This window comes from Symphalangus syndactylus, chromosome 10 (genome assembly GCF_028878055.3).
Source record: "Symphalangus syndactylus isolate Jambi chromosome 10, NHGRI_mSymSyn1-v2.1_pri, whole genome shotgun sequence".
Taxonomy (NCBI): Eukaryota; Metazoa; Chordata; class Mammalia; order Primates; family Hylobatidae; genus Symphalangus; species Symphalangus syndactylus.
The window spans coordinates 6,776,684-6,799,634 of NC_072432.2; the positions used below are offsets into that span (position 1 = coordinate 6,776,684).

Consider the following 22,951-nt stretch of genomic DNA (forward strand, 5'->3'; position numbering starts at 1 on the left):
TCACACCCATTAGGATGGCTATTAGAAAAACAAAGCAAAGCCAGAAAATAATGTGTTGGTGAGGACATGGAGAGATGAGAGCCCTCTGGGAATATAAAATGGGGGAACCGGCAGTTCTGCCTGCCAGGGGGTCAACCCAAGTAATTGAAACTCAAGGAGAGATCTGCATCCTCATATCCTCGGCAGCATCGTGCGCCAGAGCCTAGAGGTGGAAGCAACTCAAGTATCCTTCAGTGGATGAGTGGATAAGTCAAATGCGGTACAGCCAAGCAACAGATTAGGCAGCCTTAAAAAAAGGGAAATCCTGCCATTTGCAACCAGTGTGCATGAAACTGGAGGACCTCATCCTAAGTGAAATATGAGGCATAGAAAGACAAATACTAGTGCATGATCTCACTCATACGTGGAATCTAAAAAAGTTGAATTCACAGAAGCAGAGAGCAGCATGGTGGCTGCCAGGGTCCATGGGGTGAGGGCAGAAGGGAGAGAGTGAGGAGATGTTGGTCTAAGGTACAAACTTCCAGACAGGATGAATGAGTTTTGGAGTCTTAATGTGCAGCACGGGGACCCTGGCTAATAACATGTATTGCCCTCTTGAAATGGGATAAGAGAGTGGATTTTAAGCATCCTCATCCCCCACAACGGTAACTATGGCTGGTGACAGATGTTAATTAATTTGTGGTGATCATTACACAATGTGTATATCAAATCATCACATTGTACACCCTGAACATATTCAACATTTGTCAATTAAACATTTTAAAATTAAAATAAATACATAAAAAACAATGGCAAAACAAAATCAAATGTAACTGGGCATCCTGTATTTTCTCTGACACCCCTAAGTTGTGCCTAACCAACTTCTCTTTCCACGAGTGCAGTGGACTTTAGATTTCATGGGACAGCTTGAGCAACCAAACTGAAGCAAAGGAAACAGAAAGCCAGCAGAATTGCTAACACTTATTTATTGCTAACAAGTACACCTGAAATTCCAACTATGGCCTGCAATCACCATGAAGGCACATAAGCACCGGGAGAGAAGCAATTATTTCTAAGAAAGGGCAGACCGCATCTTTAGAGTGTTGTTAGAAAAGAGGTGAAGAATTACATTTTTAACATAGAAAAAGCACAACAGAAGTTCTTTGACGTCAGGGCCTCTCTTTGTGGTTTCCTCGGAACTCATTGTCCTTTTGGGATCTGATCTATATTCTATTAGTTCAATATGAGTGGAACTCCGATATTCAGCTAATTCGATTTTTTGCATGCTTCTCATTGTCTTCTTTTGGAAATCTGGTTTTACTCAAGCTTCTGGTGAAAAAAGGATGCCATACTTTTTTTTTTTTTTTGCCTCAATTCTGGACCTTTGGGGTGTGCCAGGAGAAGCTGCATCACAGGGCTCCCCACGCTACCGCCATCTCCCCACCCTCTGGATAATGCCTAGAAGAGGGGGCCAGGCTGGCCAGGCGTTACTCTAGAAATGACAGGGGTCAGCTGGGCACTCCCCCCTCCTCAGCTGCCCACATGCTGGCTTCTTGAGCTCGGGCTCCCATCATCGAATATGGACCAGCTGGAAACTGACCTGCGGGACGCAGTGGCCCGGGGCCAGCCCTGGTCTAAGAGTCAAGAGTCATTTTCAGGAAAGGTCTGATGGCCGTTTTTAATGTATGACTTGAAAGTTCCAGGACACTTGCTTTATAAACCTTGTTACTCACTGTGGAATAAATGGCACTTACTTGAAGCAATTTTATGTATTTTAGGGGGCCCCTGGGTGAGCAACTGGAGGGCACAGAAGCCCTTGCCTGGAACCAAGTATAGCCGTGAAGTGCAGTTGGCGTCTGCAACACTGAGGTTCTGAGGTTATTGCTGGTTTTTCATATTACGACAGTTTGGGAGAATTACTACACTGTCAGGGCTGAGGGAAAGAGATACTCACTGGAATAATTTTTAGGTATTTTCAGATTTCCTAATCATCTTGTTTAGAAATAAAATGTCCTGAGTTAATAGTTTACTTATTGTTTCTTGTTAACATCTTGGGGTGAGGATTTTCCTGGAGTATGATTTAAAAAAAAAACGATGGCTTATTTTCCCTGAAAGGCACATGTGGATATGCCAGCAGTTTTTCATGCAATATCAGGAATTCATGAGTCCCCTGAATTCATGGCCTTCCCCAGAATGCTTGATAGGAATTATCAGGCTTTAAGAACATGTGGTTGAAGTATTAGGTGTTAGTGTACTTTGCAAAATCAAAATAACTGCACATACTGAGGATACCTGGTTACCTGGTTATTAGTCACACTGCATAATCACCGGGACACATCTTAGCTTTCTTGATGTGTTTGTTCTGTAAAGAATCTGAGACATTGAGAAGTTAGCAGATGTGCCTAGGACTCTCTATAAGGTCCTCAGCACGTCCCAGGCTTCCAGGCTGCAGTTGCCTTCCTCACTGAGCAAAGGCTACTTAAGGAGATCCTCATCTTCCTGTCTTTTTCTGCCCAAGTAAAGTTTATCCTTGTAGTGGCTGCTGAATTTTCTGGATTTTTCTTCCTTGCCTTGCCTTTGTTCAATTTTATTTAACCTTCTATGTTTCATTTGTCATATCTTTAAGATCAGAATAGCATCTTTGTTTCTAGGGCCACAAAAGGAAGAATAGTGCAATAAACAGTTTCTAATTCAAGTATGAAAAGCATTTAAATTTAGGGTCTGGTTAATATTTTGTAGAAAAATCAGATGGACTCTCCTCTCTGCAGAAGTAATCGCATACAATGTATTCATAAACAAGTTACTGGGGTTGGCCGAAAGCCCCAGGAATTGACGGTGTAGGGGAACATTCCCTCATCATGAAGAAGGAGAGCCAGTTCTCTACCCTTCCTGGTCCAAGGACCGTGACTCAACACCATTAGCAGAGTGGGGCGCAGTGAGTTTTCAGTTCTGTCTTACCAAATTTTCTGACCTATTGAAACCAAGAAGGGAAATGGTAAGTGCATTATAGCCTCCTCCAAAGTGAGCCTGGAGAAGACAGGAATGTGTGAAGTGATCTTGAGCCCACATCACAGTCCTAGAAAGGGCAGGAAGGAAGGCTTGCTGGCTGTGAATGGACAAGCCTCTGGCAGGATCAGGGAGTTGCAGCTCACCAGCTGCCTCATTGTAAACAACGGCAAAACTGGACAAAGTCTATGAAACAACCGTTTTCAGAGTTTGGATGCCAGGCAGTGCATGACCATTGTTCCTGCGAAAAGGAAGGCATACGAGTGCACCCCACAGCTCCACAAGCTTCCCACCCGGAAGCTCTTTTTAGCAGTAGACAAGTGGGCCTGGAGAAGAACACAGCAGCACTGATAAGTTGAGAAGGTGAAAACCAAAGTTTGTGCTGCTGAGATAACTAGAATTTGAGGGCAGAAGGAAGCTGCTTCAGAGATCTGGTGGGGCCACTGCTGGATTTAGTTGAGATTCAGCCCCACATGAGAAGGGGAGATTCAGATTTCACGGAGAGCAGCGGCTGGGGACCTGCGAGTTGAATGAAAATTCAAGTGATGGCACAATGCTGAAAGTCTGGCATTCTGATCAGGCGGAATCATAGATCACTGAAGAGCTAGGATTCAGCTGGGATTGTAAAAAGGTCAAGTTTTAGGACTAGGAATACTCTAGTCCTAGATTAAGAACTGCCATGAACATGTGCTAACAAAGACTTAAAACAAGCTTCAAAATGATCTAGTTGATCATTTCAACTAGAAATTGGTCAGTAATAAACTACCCTTGGTCAGTAATAAGCTACCTGCTAGAAGAAAACTCAAGGAACACCGCGAAATCCATATTCTGAACAACATGGTATCCACAAAGCCCAGCAAATAATGATATAGTAATTTAGTAATAATGTCATAGTAATAGTAATGACATAGCCAGAAGTGAGAAGCAACAGGAGAATATGACCTATCATCAGAAAAAAATATAGTCGAAGTAAAATGATCTACTGATGCTGAAATTAGGAGATAAGGATGTTAAATAGATGTCAGAAATATTTTTAAGAATTTAAAAATAAAGGGGACGTGATAAGTAAATAGATGGGGAATCTTGGTAGAGAAATGGAAACTATATAAATAAAATAAAAATTCTCAAGCTCAAAAACATAACATTTGAAATGAAAAAATTTACTGGATGGGTTTCACATTAGATATGTCATTTTGCAAAACATATCAGTAAATTTGAAGGCAGATCAATAGAAACAATCAAAACTAAGCACAGGGAGAAGAAACAGAAAAGGTGAAAAAAGTGACAGACTCGATGATCTGTTGGACAATATAAAGCAGTCTAACTTATGTATAATTGGAATTCAAGAAAAAATGGAAAAACTGTTAAGGTAGAAAATATACTTTAAATAACAGTTTAAAAGTTTTCAATTTTTTTAGACACATCAAATCACAGATCCAAGTATCTCAATCAAACTTACATAGAATAAATCTGAAGAAGACTGTACCAATGAGCACAGCCAAATTCCTGAAAACAAAAGGTAGGGAAAGTATTTTCAAATCAGCCAGAGAAACAAGACGTCTTACATACAGAGCAACTGCAATGAGAATGACAGAATACAAATTAAAATTTTGCTAAAAGACTACTAACTCTTTAAATACAAGATAATGACAGTGTACTGTAATGTTTATTGTATATTTAGAAAATATATAAAGAGAGCAGCAGACACCTTGGGATGGGGTAAATATAATTATTCTGTTGTAAGTTTCTTCCTTTGATCATAAGGTAGTTGGCTGTGATAAGTTAAACATGCATGCTTTAATCTCTAGATCAGTCACTAAAAATAATACAAAGGAGTATAGCTAAAAAATCAACAGAGAAGATAAAATAAAATACTGAAAACGATCAATTTGTTGAAAAAGGCAAAGAAGGAGAAACAAAAAAATGGAATAAACAGAAAAAAATTAGCAATATGGTACACTTAAATGCAAATATGTCAGTAATTACATTAAATGTAAATAGACTAAGTACTCCAATTAAAATGCAGAGATATTCAAATTGTATTTAAAAAACAAAACTTCATTTTTGATTGCTACAAAAACCTACTTCAAATATAAAAATGTAGATAGGTTAAAAGTCAAATTATTGAAAAAGATACATCATGTAAATGCTTATTTTAAGAAAGATGGAATGGCTATGTTAACAATAGACACAGTAGTTTTCAAAATATGAAATATTGCCAGGGATTGAGACAAACATATCATAATGATCAAGTCATCAGGATAATATAATAATCGTTGGTGTTTATGCACTCAACAGAGTTTTAAACAACATGAATAAAAAACTAACAAAATGAAGGAGAGTAGAAACGTACATAATGATAGTTTGAGATTTTAACCTTCCTCTCCTAGTTACTGATAGAACAAGTAGTGAGAAAAAGGCTCTATAGAACAAAAAATTAGAAGAATGCTAATAGCTAACTTGACCTAAATTACATTTATAGAACATTGTATAGAGTATTTGCTGAGATGGACTATACACTACAAAATAAAAAAGGTCTCAATAAATTTTATAGGTTTGAAATCATAAAAGTGTATTTTCTGGCCACAATATAGTTATGTTAAATATACATAACAAAAAGATATATGGAAAATCTCTAATATACTCAAATTAAGTATCACCATTTTAAGTGACCCGAGAGTTAAAAGAGAAATCACAGGAAAATTAAAGCCTCTTTATTCTCAGTGATAATGAAAGTATAACATAACACAATTTGTGAAACAGAGTTAAAGCAATGCTGAGAGACACATTTTAGCTCTAAATTTATGCTTATATTAGAAAAGAAGAAATGTCCAACATTATCGAAGCTTCCACTGTCAGAAGCTAAAAAGGAAAAAAAAAAGAGAGTGTACCAAACTAAAGTTGTTAGAGGAAGAAAATACTAAAATTAATAGTAGGAGTCAAAATAGGATGTGGAAAACAACAGGGAAAAAACCCTAATGAAACAAAAAAATTGGCTCTTTGAATAGGTTTGATAAATCTCAAGTTAGATTAATCATGAAAAAGGAGAAAAAAACTTCCATGTTTTCTAATTAGAAATAAATAAGAGGATCTTACTACAGCTCCTGCAGTCATTAAATAAGAATATTGGAATAATGTAAACTATTGTATGCTAGTCAGTGAAAAACATAGTTGCAATGGGAACATTCTTTGAAAGGCACACACTGTCAAAGTTCACTGATGGAGAAGCAGAAAACCAGAAGAGTGCAATATATATTAAGTAAATTTAATTCATAGTAAAAACCACCTCACATGTAAACTAGGCTCAGGTAGCTCCCTCTGGTGAACTGCAAGAAATATTTAAAGAAGAAATTTTACTAATTCTGTGCAAAATTTTCTAGAAAAATGGAAGGGGGGGCGACTATCAAAATTATTTGATGAGGCCAATGTTAATCTAAAGCCAAAACCAATCAATGATGTTATAAGAAAAAAACCCTACAGACCCATGGTCCTCACAAGCAGATGAGTTTTTATTTTATTTTATTATTATTATACTTTAAGTTTTCGGGTACATGTACACAATGTGCAGGTTTGTTACATATGTATACATGTGCCATGTTGGTTTGCTGCACCCATTAACTCATCATTTAGCATTAGGTATATCTTCTAACGCTATCCCTCCCCACTCCCCCTACCCCACAACAGTCCCTGGAGTGTGATGTTCCCCTTCCTGTGTCCATGTGTTCTCGTTGTTCAATTCCCACCTATGAGTGAGGACATGTGGTGTTTGGTTTTTTGTCCTTGCGATAGTTTACTGAGAATTATGATTTCCGGTTTCATCCATGTCCCTACAAAGGACATGAACTCATCATTTTTTTATGGCTGCATAGTATTCCATGGTGTATATGTGCCACATTTTCTTAATCCAGTCTATCTTTGTTGGACATTTGGGTTGATTCCAAGTCTTTGCTATTGTGAATAGTGCCACAATAAACATATGTGTGCATGTGTCTTTATAGCAGCATGATTTATAGTCCTTTGGGTATATACCCAGTAATGGGATGGCTGGGTCAAATGGCATTTCTAGTTCTAGATCCCTGGGGAATTGCCACACTGACTTCCACAATGGTTGAACTAGTTTACAGTCCCACCAACAGTGTAAAAGTGTTCCTATTTCTCCACATCCTCTCCAGCACCTGTTGTTTCCTGACTTTTTAATGATTGTCATTCTAACTGGTGTGAGATGGTATCTCATTGTGGTTTTGATTTGCATTTCTCTGATGGCCAGTGATGATGAGCATTTTTTCATGTGTTTTTTGGCTGCATAAATGTCTTCTTTTGAGAAGTGTCTGTTCATGTCCTTTGCCCATTTTTTGATGGGGTTGTTTGTTTTTTTCTTGTAAATTTGTCTGAGTTCATTGTAGATTCTGGATATTAGCCCTTTGTCAGATGAGTAGGTTGCAAAAATTTTCTCCCATTTTGTAGGTTGCCTGTTCACTCTGATGGTAGTTTCTTTTGCTGTGCAGAAGCTCTTTAGTTTAATTAGATCCCATTTGTCAATTTTGGCTTTTGTTGCCATAAGCAGATGAGTTTTTAACAAAATATTAGTAGATCAAGTTCATCCCTATATAAAAATGTTAATGTATCATGAACCAGTGTGGTTCATCCCGGAATGCAAGATTGGTTTACAGTTTGAAAATCAATGTAATTCACAACCTTAACATAATAAAGGGGGAAAAATAATAGTATCTTAATAGACGCAGAAAAAACATTTGAAAAAGTCATGCCAAACCTCCACACTCATATTTACAAACTATTGCTAAAATAAGTTAAAGATAAATAAATAGAAAGATACACCATTTTCACAGAATTCAAGATTCAATATTGTTGTAATATAAATTGTCCCCTAATTTATCTATAGATACAAAAACCCATTTTTCATGAAAATTCTCAACACACAAAGGACTAGAAGAAAATTTCCTCAAATTGATATAGGACATATCCAAAAGTTATAGCTAGTATTATATTTAATGATGAAAGAGTGAATGATTTCCTTGTGGGATTGGGAACAAGGCAGAGATGTCTGCCTTCACCACTTCAACATTGCACGGAGGTCTCAGTTAGTGTCATAAGGCAAGAAAATAAAAGTCATAGAGATTGGAAAGGAAGTAGAACTGACTTTATTCTCATGGCATGATCATATATGTAGAAATTCCTAAGGAAAGATGAAAACAACTACCAGAACTAATAAGTGAATTCAGCAAGGTCACAGGACAGAACTCCAATATACAAAAGTCTACATGCTTCTACGTACCAGTAATGAAAAAGTGGAAAATTAAATTAACAAACAATACCATTAGGACAAAAATGTATAAAACACTTAAGCATAATTTGAAGAAAAAAAAAAGACATGCCAAACCTCTACACTCACATTTATAAACTATTGCTAAAATAAGTTTAAAAAGACCTAAATAAATAGAAATATAAGCCATTTTCACAGAATCTAAGATTCAATATTGTTACAATATCAACTGTCCCCTAATTTATCTATAGACATGATTCGATCTCAACCAGCACCCTTGTTGAAATTGAAAGATAATTTTGAAGTTTATATGGAAATGCAAAAGACCCAGAATAGTCGAAACAATATTGATACTGCAGAACAAATACAATGTAGTAATGGTGTAAGGCTAGATAAGTATCAGTGGAACAAAAGGGGAAGTCTAGGAATAGAATCAAGTCTGTATGATCAATTGATTTTCAACAAAGGTACCAAAGCAAGTTGATGAAGGGAAGAAAGTCTTTTTAATAAATAGTTCTAAGAAAATAGACAACATATTGGAAAAAAATGATTCTGAGCCCTACCTCACATCGTATGTGAAAATGATCACAAGATGGATCATTGAACCAAGTGAAAAAGCTAAAACTGTAAATTTTTAAGAAGAAAATTGAGGAGATTACTTTCATGGTTTTCATGTAGGCAAGGATTTCTTAGGAGATAGAAAGCACTAACTACAAAAGAAAAAAATGACAAATCTAATTAGTTTTCATCAAATTGGAAAAATTCAGCTTGTTGAAATACACTGTTGATTAAGCTAAAAGGAATGGATAGATTGGGATGATATATTTACAATCAAGATGACTGTTTTGTATCCAGAGTATAAAAACTCTTACAACTTAATAATAAAGGATAACAAATCTCCACTTATAAAAAGTGGGCAACATACTTGAACAGAAACTTCACTATGGAAGACACTACAAAGACATACAAATAGCCAATAAGCACTTCCAAAAGACCAGCCTGGGCCACATGGTAAAACTCTGTCTCTACAAAAAATACAAAAATTAGCTGGGTGTGGTGGTGGGTGCCTATAATCCCTGCTACTTGGGAGGCTAAGGTTCAAGAATCGCTTGAACCGGGGAGGCAGAGGTTGCAGTGAGCTGAGATCGTGCCACTGCACTCCAGCCTGGGTGACAGAGTGAGACTCTGACTCAAAAATAAATAAATAAATAAATAAATACATAAATAAATAAATAATAAAGACTGACAGTGCTACATGTCTACATGTCAGTAACCATGTGGAAAATCAGAGCTCATACCTTGGTATAATAACTTCAAGAAACTTTGGAAAATGTCTTGGTTGTTAAATATACACCTTTCCTATGAATTACCACCTCCACTTCTAGATATTTAACCAAGATAAATGAAATGTATATGTTCACAAAAAGACTCACATAGGGATATTTATTCAAACTATTCATCACAGCTTAAAACGGGAGATATTCCAAATGCCCATCAAGAGAAAAATGGATACATTAATTGTGGTGCATTTATACAATGAATTACTCTTCAGTAAAACAAAACAAAATGAGTGAAATATTAAAATTTTACATTATGATATAGATGGATTTCAAAAGCATTATGCTGAGCAAAAAAATCTGGGCATGAAAAGGAATATGCAGTGTGGTTCCATTTACATAAAGTTCCAGAAGGCTTTCAGTACTCTGTGGAGAAAGCAGAGCATGGGTGTCTCTGAGGGGTGCTTGTAGATTGTGGGGAAGAGGCGGAAGTGGGCTTCTGCTGGTGAAATGAAAAGATGCTGTATTTAGATGGCGCATGTGCTACATGTGTGCCTGCATTTGTCATTAGACTGTAACGTGTGCGGTTTGTACATTTTGCTGTACGTAAATTATACTTCCATTATTAAAAACAATTAAAAAACAAAAATCATGACTGGACAAGAAAATAAATGATGTAAAGCAAGCCTCAAAGAATTGTTGAATCTATAAAGAAGAAAATTGAGGATGATATTAAATGAAGATCTCTGCTAGGAAAGCATATCTGCTTATGTCTCTACTTATCAGGACTTTGGGTTTCTGTTTTCTTTTTTATTCCCCCTATTTTATAGATGTGAAAGCTCAAATATATTAAAAAGCCTTAGACATTGCAATAAGAAAAATTACAGTCTCAAAGACAAAGTCCTTCAGAGCCAACTTTGGATTTGCACTGAGCCTCTGCATCTACATAAAGCGAAGGAGGAGTAACCAGTGAGGGGCAAACAAGAGCTGCAGAAAGCTGCAAGCTAGGATCAGAACTGTGAGACTCAGGCCTGAAGGAAGTAATGTATACAGTGGTCCATTTCCAAGACAATGTGCCTTAAATCGGCTTAGGTCAGCAAACTACAGAAAAAACAGGATATACTAGGCCCCTCCTTGGATAGCCGACACCTGCTTTTTGGCCAACCCCCTGCCCCCTTAGTTGCCCTCACCTGAACCAAATAAGTTTAGCCTAAGATGAAAGTTTACTAGCCTGTGAAATAGCTCGTTTTGTCTGTTCTTTTCAGCCTGCCCAGCTACTTAGGTCACAAGTCAAATATCTGAAGAACCCCTGAGCTGACTGGGATTGCAATACATTGTGGGTTGCAATAAAATGCAGCAAGACAACTCTAAAGAAAACACCTAAAGCCCCTGCCCAACAACCAATAGGCGGCGTCTGGGAAGACTGTGACCCCATAGTGTTCAGCCTATGAGGAACTGGGGGAGGGACCTGCGCACTAGGGGATAAATTGCTTGTTGAAACTGTGCTAGGTTTGCCTGCCCATCAGACACCTGATTTTGCAAGACCATCATTAGAAGTCTCACTATCGCTGTTCTCTGGGTCTCTGGGTCCATTCCTTGGGTTTGGACGAGTGAGTTTGTTTCTCACAGGCCCAACCACACATGCCTTGGTGGTCTCTGAGTCTTCAGTTTACCCACGATGATTTGAGGGACTGTGAAAAGATCAATGTTTTTAGAGTCCACTTTGTGGATTGAAACCCTGTTTCGTTTACAGTTTATCAAACAATTTTTAGCAAGTATGATGAAAACTTAAAAACATCTTTTGGTGCATGATATGTCAGTTATCTGGAAACTTATTCATGTGAAATAACACATTGGCTGGAAGTTTCAATAAAAATGATAATAAAATGATAACTGCCAGGATGTCTAAGAATTGGATTTTTTTTTTTTTTTTTTTTTTTTGTGAGACACAGTTTCACTCTGTCACCCAGGCTGGAGTGCAATGGTGTGATCTCGGTTCACTGCAGCCTCAACCTCCTGGGCTCAAGCGATCCTCCCACCTCAGCCTCCTGAATAGCTGGTGCCCACCACCATGCCTGGTTAATGTTTATATTTTTTGTAGAGATGGGGTTTTGACATGTTGCCCAGGCTGGTCTCAGACTCCTGAGCTCAAGCAATCTGCCTGCCTCACCCTTCCAAAGTGCTGGGATTACAGGTATGAGCCACCATGCCTAGCCAGAATTTGATCTAATACTCCTAAAAAGCACTAAATATTTCATAGGATAGGCTATTAAAAATACATAAATCGAGCCTTTGGGTCTGTCCTTATTTCAAAAATTGAAAGTGAGGTTTGCACTTCTGTCTTTCCCTTTTGTGGGCCACGTCCATTCCACATCTCGCAAAGCTCTGCACTCCTGAACAGTTACATAATTGGGATTGGGGCTGACAGTTGGAGTCCACAGAACTCTCTTGGTGCCCTCAGGCTACAATACTTCAGCCTCTGTTACTAGTTTCCTTCTCATGTTTTCCTTTTGCCAAAACACACTCTGACAGATGGCCTCCCTCAGGCTTGACCCACTTTCTCCATAGCTGTATATTCGAACAGAATACAGGTATGTCTTCAAATGGATGCACTTCTATCTAAACACAAAAGCGAATCAGTGTGGACAGGTGGGATGCCCTGAGAAGCAAAAGGATGATTAACCTCCACGCAGGCAGGAGGAAGGAATAACATTGCGGACGAAAGGCAAGGAGTTTGTCTCACGGGTTTTCAGGAACATGGGCTTTAAAATGCCATCTCCAAGCTCCCGTCCTATGAACAACACAGGGAGCTCAGGCAACTTTTAAAGAGATTCTGGGTCTGCACTGCGTTTTGTAAAACACAAGGTTTGATTCTTTTGGTGAATCTCTTCTGGCAGTTTCAGAGATGGACACGATTCATGGGTTTGGTCCTGAAAGCGTCCAGTTAAAACAGCGGTGGCCTGTGGTGTCAGCCACACACTCATTGTCAAAGGCTGAACGATGTCCTCCAAGAATTCATGCTGAAGTCTAAATCCACAGTCCCTCAGAACGTGACCGTATTTGGAGAGAGTTTCTTTAAAGAGGTAATTGTGTTAAAAGAAAACATACAACTCCTAATTTCCTTCTCAAAGTCCCCAAATTTGTAGGAACTAATCTGTCTGTGAAAGTGGCAGTGAACCTCTGGCAGTGACAGGAGCTCCTAGTAGCTGTGCATGTGAAAACATCACTTCCAACTCATAGGGCTCAAAGCAGGGCTAGCAACTAGTTGCGTAGCCAAATTTGAGCTACTCGTGGAATGTGTCCTTTTTTTCATGGTTTAATTTCTTTTTCTCTTTGTTGGTTAAAATGTTTCTAGTATTCTTTAATTTTAATTTTTGTGGGTACATAGTAGGTATATCTATTCATGGGACACATGAGATGTTTTGATACAGGCGTGCAATGCATAACAATCGCATCATGGAAAACGTGGTATCCGTCCCTCCCCTCAAGCATTTATCCTTTGTGTTACAAATAATCCAATTATTACTCAGTTATTTTAAAATGTACAATTACATTATTATCGGCTCTATTCACCCTGTTGTGCTATCAAAAACTAGGTCGTCTTCATTCTTCCCAGTTATTTTTTTTTTTGGTACCCATTAGCCATCACCACCTTCCCCATCTCATGGTTTAATTTCTACGGCATTTTGTTCTCTTCCCAGGTAGCTTTCCTCAAAGCCAGGGCACTGGGACATTCCTGTGCCAACAACGGGACTCATGACAGGGCAGGGTTTTGACAGTGACTGTGGTGCTGTGCACAGTCTCAAAGACCACCCAGGCCACGCTTTATGCACCACACTCCAGCTAACCTTGGAAAAAGCTGAAACGCCAACACGGACACACACCAGATTGTTCTGTGTGCCCTTCCAGATGTGAGCGTTGGGCACAGATACAGATGGTCCCTCAAATGATTGATGGGAAAAGGTGACTCCTCGCAAGAAAGTATATTTAAATTAGGAAAATAGTCTAAAGGTGTCTGTTCACACTTCACAAGGAGAAACTCACAGCTTTCCAAATGATTAGCCAAGGCTCAGCCAAATTTGCAAACTTCTAGACATGAGTGCTCGTCCTGGGAGTGGAGGCTCCAGAAGTTGCCTGACATCATCCTCATCCTTTCAGGGTGGTGTCCTCCGTGAACTCTGCCTTACAGTGCAGTAATTAATAGCACTTGCTCCCACTCACTTGTCCCAGGTTTAGAAGAGAAAGCGCAGAGCCATCCCACGTGTGAAAGAAGCTCCCTTGGGAGGTGGGTGGCCTGAAGGCAACCATACTCTAATCCCCAATCAGCTTCTGATTCCAAGGCCAAATTCCTCACGTCCTACTGGAAGATTATCTGATTTTTCTGTAGGATTTCTGAGTCCATCTACTCAAAACTGGACAAGTATGTCCTGTGAAGATGCAGTGTGTCCTTGTTCCTCTGACCCATTTAACGCCATCCGCCTGGGGCCCAGCCTCAAGTCCCATGGGTCACCTCTGCCTGCCTGTTCTCCTCACTGCACCTGTTAAATGCCTCAGCTTCTCTAGAGGGTCCCTCCTGCCGTTTCTCTGCTCCACAACCTGCTCCTGCCGCTTCGGTTCTCATCTGGGCTTTGCAATAATCTCCTATTTATCATGTTCACCGATCTATTTGTTAACTGGTTGCCAAAGTCACTTTTCTTAAGTGAACGTTGTGCAAAGGCCCAGGAGGGGAGAGGGAGTGACCTCGTCGAATTTCACGGAGGCTCGTGTGTGGCCAGTGCTGGAGGGTCAAAGGTGAGTCACGAGCCAAAGAGGGGCAAGTGAGGCCCACTGGGCTCCCTGCACTGCATGAAGTCACTGACAACCTGCCTGGGGCCTCAGGAACGTCAAAGGGTCTGAAGCCAGGGCCTGAGATGAGACTTGCATTCTGCAAAGACCTCGTAGGAGTGTCTATGGAGAGGAGCTGCTTCCTCTCCCTGCTAAGGAAGAGGGGCACCCCAGACACCAGGACTTGCTGTGCACAGGTCATTTTTTTTTTCCTTTCTCTTCTTCCTTCTTCTTCCTCCCTTCTCCTCCTCCTTCTTCCTCTCTCTCTTTCTTTCTTTCGACAAGGTCTTGCTCTGTCCCCAGGCTGGAATGCAGTGGCACAATCACAGCTCCCTGCAGCATCGAACTCCTGGGCTCAATTGATCCTGCCTCGGCCTCCCAAGTAGCTGGGACTACAGATGCGTGCCACCACAACTGGCTATTGTTTTATATTCACTAGAGATGAGGGCTTGCTATATTGCCTGGGACCTCGGCCTCCCGAAGTGTTGGGATTACAGATGTGAGCCACCGTGCCTGGCCAAGCTCTTTTATTCTCCAAGCCTAATCTGTTCTTTCTGAATTCACTGCTCAGAGCTCCCACTGGACAGCTGATGACACCGTCTTGAATCGAAGCCTAATGCAGGAGTCAGGCTTTAATCCCCATGGTGAGTGGGTGAGCCAGGGACCTTGGCCACATCCCTCCTGTCTCCAACCCTGGACTCTCCCAAGGTCCTGGGAGGAGCTCGCTGAAGGCCTCAGCTTCCCAGAGGTCCTGGCAGTTCCTTGATAAGAGAATGGCAAGGTCCTTCCTGCCCTCCTCTAACTCCTCCAGCCCTGACGACCCAGCCTCACACTTGCTGTTACTCGGAGCCCAGGGGCCGTGATGGGCCGCCAGGCACTTCTCCCCAGCGGGGCGTCTGTTCCCTGCGGGCCCAGGCTGCCTCCTCGGCGGCTCCAGGTTCCAGTGCAGGGGCTGTGAGACTCTTCTGAGTCCTGGACCTCCCTACAGCTGTTGTCCTCATCCCTGCGACGCAGACTATCCGGGCGATGCAGACCATCCCCATGTGTGTCCTGGGGAGCTGCAGGAATCCAATGAGACAAGGACAAGGACAGGCAGTGCAGCAGGGTGGGGGGCTGCCCTCCTGTGATGGCCAGGCCCAGCTCACTGCGTCTCACAGCGGCTGCATTCAGCGCCCCCGGCTTCCCCAGGCCTTGCTGACGCTTGCCCTTCTGAGGCCAGTCATGACCAGCACTTTGCTTTATTTTCTACTGAGCTTATTTGAAACTGGAAGTGCGGCATCGCGAACCCTCCGAGCAGGGTGCCCTGTCCTCCGCTGACCGGACTGAGCCACATTGTCTGCTCTGAGTCCATGTTTCTTCAGCACTGGTCCAAATGTTGGCCATTTCTCACCTTTTCTACGAATTAGACATTCTAGTTAACTGGAAAGCGAGCAATGATGGCGTAAGTAATTTGTTTAGAGAGCAGGTCAAAGAGTTAATAGCTGAGCTTGCAAGTCTAAATCGAATTATTTCCTCAGCACTGAGCTCCTGGCTGGTACACGGGATGGGTTTTATTATTTTGAGCCTCCCGACTCCTCTCCTCGTGCGACTCTCTCCAGCCTTGAGAGCGCTGCCGGACTGAACTTCCCGTCCCTGTCCCCACGCCCTTGGTGACCCATCGCAGCTGCACGGGTGGGCGCCCACGCCTCGGCCGACACATCCTTCAAGCCCGTCTCTGGTGAGTTTGGGCTATTTGAACAAACGCTGGAAAAGCCTGTCATTCATTCCTTCCATCACTCATTTGTTCAACAAAGACTTGCCAGGCACGTGCTGTGTCCCAAGATCTAAGAATCCAGCCCTGAGCTCCTGTCCTGCTCCATTTCCTCCCTGCCATCCCCGCCTCCAGTGTCCCTGTGACGCCTACTAACCGCCCACCTCTCCCCTCCCGAGTGCAGACTTCCGGGGTCACCGTCCGCCTCTCCCCTCCCGAGTGCAGACTTCCTGGGTCACCATCCGCCTCTTCCCCGCTGAGTGCAGACTTCCTGGGTCACCATCCGCCTCTCCCCCCACGAGTGCAGGCTTCCGGGGTCACCGTCCGCCTCTCCCCCCACGAGTGCAGCCTTCCTGGGTCACCGTCTGCCTCTCCCCTCCCGAGTGCAGACTTCCTGGGTCACCGTCCGCCTCTCCCCCCACGAGTGCAGACTTCCTGGGTCACCGTCCGCCTCTCCCCCCACGAGTGCAGGCTTCCGGGGTGACCGTCCGCCTCTCCCCCCACGAGTGCAGGCTTCCGGGGTGACCGTCCGCCTCTCCCCCCACGAGTGCAGACTTCCTGGGTCACCATCCGCCTCTTCCCCGCTGAGTGCAGACTTCCTGGGTCACCGTCCGCCTCTCCCCCCACGAGTGCAGGCTTCCGGGGTGACCGTCCGCCTCTCCCCCCACGAGTGCAGGCTTCCGGGGTGACCGTCCGCCTCTCCCCCCACGAGTGCAGGCTTCCGGGGTCACCGTCCGCCTCTCCCTCCACGAGTGCAGGCTTCCGGGGTCACCGTCCGCCTCTCCCCTCCCGAGTGCAGACTTCCGGGGTCACCGTCCGCCTCTCCCCCCACGAGTGCAGGCTTCCGGGGTCACCGTCCGCCTCTCCCCTCCCGAGTGCAGACTTCCTGGGTCACCCTCTGCCTCGCCCTCCCGAGTGCAGACTTCCTGGGTCACCGTCCGCCTCTCCCCTTCTGAGTGCAGACTTCCTGGGTCACCGTCCGCCTCTCCCCTCCTCAATGCTTCCTGGGTCACCGACCGCCTCTCCTCTCCCGAGTTCAGGCTTCCTGGTGAACCCTCCACCTCTCCCCGCCGCCTCTCCCCGCCTGAGTGCAGGCTTCCTGGGTCAGGGCTTCGCCTGCTTCCTGCAATTGTGTCCAGGGCGCGGGAAGCTGCCCAGCACAGGCAGGGGCTCCGACAGGAGATAAAAGACCGTGAGTGCTGCTCGGGACATCTGGCCTTTCACGTGTGCATGGTTGGGAGGGAGACGGGTTTCTTCCTTGGTCCTGCCACTCGCTCCCATTTTTCAGGGCCCCTCCTCTCCGACGCTAAGCCCTCCCCACCCTCTCCCTGTAGAGCTCCAGGGAAGACCCCTCTCCAGGAGCCCCTAACCCCAGTTCCAGAAAAACCTTCTGTTTTTCCTAAAACTGTCAGAACCCAGTTCTAGAGCGGAGATAAGACAACCGAAAAATGTGAATTTGCCATTTCTTTCTTTGAGAAATCTGTAATAGGCTAAGGAACAATTGATCGATATAAATAAAGTTTTAACGGTGGAATTTCAGGTATCGGCACAGATGGAGAAGAGACTTTCGTGCCTCTGACCCTCAAATTACCCAGCTCTCGGCTCTGCGTGGGTCGGCGTGCCCCAGTTTACCTGAGAGGCCAGGTTCACATTTGGGAAGAAGAGATTTTCTCCCTCCGCAGCAGCAGCGCAGCCTGCACGAGGTCGCTGGAGGAAACAGACCGCTCTGTCTTCGGGGTCTTGACGGGTAGAGTGGTTTGCCAGAGAACCACCGAAGAGCCTTCCAGCAACTTCCAAGAGTGGCACTTACTTCAGCCCTGGGAAATCTCTCCTCAGAGCCTGGCACAGGTTTTGGTATCAGCGGGGCCACGACAAATGTTCACTGAATGAATAAATGAATGACATGGGATGTAGGAAACATGAAATAAAATGAACTGGGAAGATTTGCAGGGACTGGTTATTTTGTCCATCTCCAAACACAGAGGAAACACCCTGACTCCCCCCAGCCGCCTGCCAGGACCAGTGGCAGTTAGGCCGCTGTGCTGAAGTGCCGGCTGTCTCCTAAGAGGCTGAAGGAGGGTATTTATAGTTCATGGGTTGCAAGGAGAAACCAGCTCTGGAGATCCCGTCCTCTCTCAGAAATCTTTGCGATAATATGGAGAGGGATGGTGTTTTGGGCCCATGATAGATGAGGCCACCCCAGATTTGCAGATGAGACCCTTTTATGGGACAAGTGGACACTGGTCAAATGGCATTCATAAAGAATCTGGCCAATAATATCTTTTTTTTTTTTTTTGGCTCCTGGTTTTCATTACCATTCAGCATTTCCCACCTTTCTGACTGAAATTCAGTCAATTAGCAGGGTCTAGCAGGGTCCCCGGCCCAATGCCTGGGGTCCCTCTGCCTCTCAGCTTCCCGGGAAGGGGCTAATGAGTGCTGAGATGCAAGAGGGAGTGTGACAGATGCTCTGTGGGGGTCGTCCTGCTATGTGATGATCACACCCTGAGACGGATTGGTAAATGTGGTCTTTCCTACGTTCAGGGTTTTTGTAATATTATTTGAAGGGTGCACCAGCTTGTCATTGAGTGTGCCAGGGAACCACTGACCAGAGAAGTTTATTTTCGCTGTGTCATTAGGACTATGAGTAATAATAACAACAATAATAATGAAACAAAGGGAAGAAAACCCGGCAGGAGGCTGCCCTTGAGAGTGCCCCGAGGGACACACAAGAGGCCCTGGTGTGAGGCTGCCCTGAGGAAGCTGTGCATTCTAGGATGTCACAGCCTGCATCCGGCCTGTGCTTGGGAGGTGCCAGTGCAGCCGCACTTTCCATTTCTGTCTCTTATTTTGGAGGTTGGCTTTGATGGATGAGGACAAACATGAGGAGCGAGAATTAGCAGGTTCAGATCAGAGGAAAAGCATGAACTGCAGATGGAATGGGGTGTGTGGTGGGCAGGGTTGGAGGCACCACTGTGGGGGATAAGGGAGCGTGGGCAGGGAGGGGACAGGCTCCAGGGCTCTGCCTGCCACGTGGAGCCGGCACCTGCAGCTGTCCTGCATCTGTCACTCCTGCATGGGTCGGCAGAGCAGCGTGGGCTCCCCCAGGCCAATTCCGCCGCAGGGCTGAGCCCTGGGCCTGTCTGAGTCCAGGCAGCAGTTTTACCATAAAAGGCGCCTTAGCAAACACACCTCAGGGCCTGGACTTCGTGTCACAGCTGCCTGAAGTGCACAGAGCGAGACACATCGCGGTGAATCGCTGGCCTCTCACTGCTGCCAGCGACCAGCAAAGCAAGTCATGGCAGCACATGGAGATGGTTTTCTGGGAGAAAGGCAGCCGCAGTGCTCTCTGTTAGATGCCCTGAGAATCAATCTGCAGCCCACTCCAGCCTGGTGAAATTAGATCTAAAACTGGTTAATTTAGTTTCAGGAGTGTTTTCCCACCCGATGCCAGGCCTGAAGACACCATGCAGTAAAGCGCCCTGAGCTACTGCCAGCCCCATGCTCCTCCTCTGGGTGGGGACGATGCAGTGCTCCCTGGCACTGAGGGGCTGGTGCCAGGGACGAGATGGCGCCGCTCCCCTCTCCACCTCATCGCTGAGAGCCTCCTTTTCATGCTGTTCTTCTGCATTCCACACGATTTGTAAAAAGGTGTGGCATGTGGATGTTTTTCATTTACCTGCGTGGGAGGGCTTATGGTTTTGGAGTTGGATCCTTGGGACAGCTGAATGCTCTAGGAAGCAGCTGTTTTGCAGCTAAGCCCTCAGCGAGGGCTGAGTCAGGGAGGGCCAGGAACCACCTCAAGGCAGGAGTGAAGAAGGCCTGAGAATCATCACTTCCTCCACCGGAACCTTAACCGCTGGGGCCCCTGACCATGATTGGAAAATTGGAAAGAGCAAGCGCAGTATCAGAGAGTCCCAGGACCCCTTGCCAGGGCCCCAGCCTGGGTGGGCACCCGCGCGATTACATGCCTCCCATTGTGTGTCCCAGCAGCGACAGACACTGTCAGGGCCAGCGTCACCCTCCCCACCTGCTGGATGAGAAGGAGCCTCCAGAGCAGCTGAGGGACCTACCATGGAGGCAGTCGGGCAGGGGACAGGGCTTGGTGTGTGTGGTCTGGTTGTGACTTTCCCACAAGGCATGACCTGTGGGAAGGAGGCACGATGATGGTAAGCAGCACAGAGCCCTGCAGGGACCGGGGTTTTGCAACACCCCGGCCTTCAGTCACGCTGCGGGAAGCCTGGGTCCTCTCCCTGTCAGAGAAGACAGCTGGGTTCTGGGGTTTCACAGCACACGGGTACCCCCGGTTCCAGGACCGGCCGTGGAGGGCAGGTGCCAGCGCTGTTCGGGGCCTCCGGTGATGGTCCCAGCTCCCTTCCCACAAAGGCCAGGGGCAGCCTTGGAATCCTCTGACACTTGGATCCGCGTGGATCCAATGGGAGCTTGCGCGATGTGAAGACGGCGGTGCATTTTAAACGGCGCCAGCAAGGAGGCTACACTGTGTATCCCGTGTCCCCCTTTCTACCGAAGAGCGGCGGCTTCACGGCGGTTTGGGAGTGGGGTCCAGGCTCTGTTCTGCAGAGTCCCTGTTTTTCTGGGAACTTCACCCTCTCTAGAGGGGAATGAGCCACTGAGCAGGCAGAGTTTCTTGCTTGTCTTTAGAAAACTGCAGCAAGGCCTGGGGAGCAGTTCCCAAAGTGTGTGCTGCCAAACACACACAGGTGCTACTGCCCAGAGCATTCCCCCGAGCATGTACTTGTGGAGGGCCGAGTTGTACAGAATTAAGCAGATTTCTTTATGGAAGGGCTTCCTGGGGCTTGTAATGCACATTGTTTTGATACAATTTGAAAATCTCCAAAATGGAGTAAACACGCAGCCTCTCTCATGACCTTGGAACTCGATTTTCACGAGCATCTCACCGAACTTCTGTTCCACGAGACAGACTGGAGAAGTGCTGACATCTGGGGTGTCACGAGGCCTGGCTAATGTCTTGGGAACTGCCCTGTAGACATTTCCTAAGTGAAGCAGCAGACAGACCTCATTTAGCCTGTGCTGAGCTCCAGGATGAGGGTAGGGAAGGAAGGCTGTCTGATTCTGCTCTGGTCCAAAGTCAGTGTTTATGCCTGCGCCCGCGGTCTGGCCAGGGGTAGGGCGCATTCTAAAATCTACTGAGCGATTTGCTCATCAACGGCTATTCTGCACACACACGTGGGGAGCCTGCCACGTGCCCACTCTGCTTTGCCTGGTGGGGTCAGGGGAAAATAGAACAGAGGGAGTTTCACTGAGAAAAAATGCCGTGTGGAATTGGTGCGTGGTTAGCATAGACGCAGCCACTTAGCTCACACAGGCCTGGAAATGCACGCTAGTGCAGTATGTCATTTACATCAAACTGAATTCTCAAATCTGTGAATCAATCAAAGACGGCTGATGGAGGGGCTCAGCCAATGGCGCACACTGTCATCGAGTCAGAGGCGGCCCCACTTCAGTGGAGGGTCATCCTGCCTTCCTTGCCATCAGCCCCCATCTCCTTGTGGTCAAAGGACTCCTCCTCCCTGGGGCCACCCCTCCTGCCCCGCAGCTTCCTGGGTGGATGAGGCTGACCCCTCAGCTCCATCGGGGGCTCTGATTAACCTGATCAGCATAAACCTACTCTCCTGGCCAAGAGGGACTCCACAATTTGCAGTGTCCAGTGTAAAACAGAAATGTTCGAAAATCACTAAGAATTTCAAGATGGCGCCAGCAGAGCATGAAGCCGGGCCCGGGGCCTTCCAAGTGGGACTGGGCCGGCCCCTGCCCCACGCCCAGATGCCACCCTCCTCCGTGGTGTTTGTTCCGTGACGGGCACAGGACTCAGCTCAGGGCGGCGGAAGTCAGTCTTCCTGCTGAGGCAGGTGCGCTCGTGCGCCTGGAGCTCTGCTGGGTCCTGCAGGCACCGCGTGCGGCTCTCGTGGAAGCTGCCAGAGGCGGGGATGGAGAAAGGCCGGCTGCCGCCTCCACTGGACCCTGACCCCAGCCGCTGCTCAACTTATTTTTTTCTTTTCTGAGCCAGCCGCTGCTCAACTTTTCAGTTCCACGAGCCACGATTGTGCCTTCTCACACGTGCAACCAAAGAGGTCCTGATTCGTACACCCCTTGTGACCAAATACCTCAGGCGTCTTCTCTGGGCTTGGAGTCCCCCATGCGTAAAGGGGCAATCACGATGTCTCTTTCAGTCACTGGGGGGCCCTATCTGGGTCGTCACTCACACCCCAGACGCAGGAGCAAGGCTAAGCCTGGTGCTGGTCAGGTGTGGGCTGTGCTTGAAATTATATATACATTTTTTTAAGGGCTTTTGCTACTTTTGTCAGTGAGAGCCATTCTCATTCATTCCTGCCTTATTCATGCCAGAATGAACCAACTTAGGCAGCAGCTCCGGGTGAGCTGACGGGGAAGCCACTTCCACAAGCTCAGAGCTTGCACTCCATGTGAGGGGCCCGGCAGCTGCCCACTCTGAGGGAGGGCACCGTGGCCCCCGGCGTAGCTGATCTGCAGACCCCCAAGCTGTCATTCTCAGAGCTGCAGCCTGGGACCCACTCGGCCTGCAGCAAGGACAAGTTCCTCTGTAACCCACAGACTTTCTCATGCAATGCAGTATTGGAGGCACGTCCCTCCCAGTCTCCTGTTGTCCCTAAATCTGCTTTCATTCATCATTGCAGTGCTCCTACCGTCCCCACTCCCTAGCCTTCTCTGCTCCTGCCTCCCCGATTGGAGGCAGCCAGAACACACCTGTGTCATCTGGGTGTGTCTGCAGGGCGCTGTCCTGTGACTATCAACCAGGCCAGTAGTTATGGGGAGCGA

The 22,951-nt window shown here is 45.7% G+C and overlaps 1 protein-coding gene and 1 long non-coding RNA gene across 5 annotated transcripts in view; one reads left to right on the forward strand and one right to left on the reverse strand.

Annotated features, from left to right (window-relative positions):
- ADARB2 (adenosine deaminase RNA specific B2 (inactive)) overlaps window positions 1-22,951 on the reverse strand; it is a 531,551-nt gene that overhangs the window by 198,418 nt on the left and 310,182 nt on the right. The window lies entirely within an intron of this gene.
- On the forward strand, window positions 17,140-18,062 carry LOC134731572 (uncharacterized). Its single transcript, XR_010113976.1, has 2 exons — window positions 17,140-17,309; window positions 17,658-18,062. It is a non-coding gene; the product is annotated as an uncharacterized lncRNA (long non-coding RNA).